A 587-nucleotide genomic window follows, 5' to 3' on the forward strand; every position below is an offset into this window, starting at 1 on the left:
AGGAAGGGTATGTAATAGCCCTTTCCGAAGTAAAATATTCATACACTCAGATTATAAAGATATGTTCAGACCGTGGATTTATAACTTCCAAGACAATAATATCCCTTATACTTAATGGCATCGGAAAGCAAAGGTATATGGATCAATTTAATGATCGAAAAAAAATCAAAAGTCAGTAGCAAAAGCTGTCTACATACCATAGGCAACAATATGCATCATAATTAAAATGAATTTACGTCTGTAAACGAAGCCAACATGTTATGGGTTCACCAAGATAAGGCTTCCAGTCACATCTCCCGTTTAACCGTTGCATACTTCAAGCAACCGAAAAATGAAACGGGTATTAACACTATTTTATATATTCTGTTGTCCTCGCTCATTAGAAGAATTATGGAAAGCAGCAGGGATGAGTAATGCGCTTTGGACATGAAAGCCTTGCACGGAGCCTTTTGCAATGGAAAGTACGCTGCAAAGCTATTGTAAAGATGCACGGTCATCAGATACAGCATGATTGGTCGTGGAGTCTAGTGACGGGATGAAGCTCCAAAATCGTTTTAAAATAACATAATCAACCTTCTGCCCCCCCC

General features: G+C 38.5%; 1 protein-coding gene across 1 annotated transcript in view; it reads right to left on the reverse strand.

Annotated features, from left to right (window-relative positions):
* The window catches only part of LOC106464348 (uncharacterized protein ZK1073.1-like), a 66,799-nt gene that overhangs the window by 33,385 nt on the left and 32,827 nt on the right, over positions 1–587 (reverse strand). The gene's annotated exons all lie outside the window — the stretch shown is intronic.

This window comes from Limulus polyphemus, unplaced genomic scaffold, assembly GCF_000517525.1.
Source record: "Limulus polyphemus unplaced genomic scaffold, Limulus_polyphemus-2.1.2 Scaffold1624, whole genome shotgun sequence".
Lineage (NCBI taxonomy): Eukaryota > Metazoa > Arthropoda > Merostomata > Xiphosura > Limulidae > Limulus > Limulus polyphemus.